Genomic DNA, 318 nt, shown 5'->3' on the forward strand with positions numbered 1-318 from the left:
AGCAAAAAATTAAACTTTACGTAGGTTGGAATTAATTTGTCTGCTTATTTGTTGTTTGTTATTTTTAAAAACTACCCTCTTTATTCCACAGGTATTCGTTCGTGCTAATTAATCAAACTATTGCCAATATGTACGGGACGCATGAGGGTATGTTGTATCAACTCATAAATGATGAGTTAGCGGAAAAATGGGTTATGCATTGAATTTCAGCAGATAACTTATGTGCATCTCTTTTTTTACTTCAGGTGATAATCAAGTTTTGAACATTGACGAATTTTTTTGCCCTTAAGAAATTATGGTTTAATTCTAGGCATTGGT

This window comes from Daphnia carinata, chromosome 6 (assembly GCF_022539665.2).
Source record: "Daphnia carinata strain CSIRO-1 chromosome 6, CSIRO_AGI_Dcar_HiC_V3, whole genome shotgun sequence".
Lineage (NCBI taxonomy): Eukaryota > Metazoa > Arthropoda > Branchiopoda > Diplostraca > Daphniidae > Daphnia > Daphnia carinata.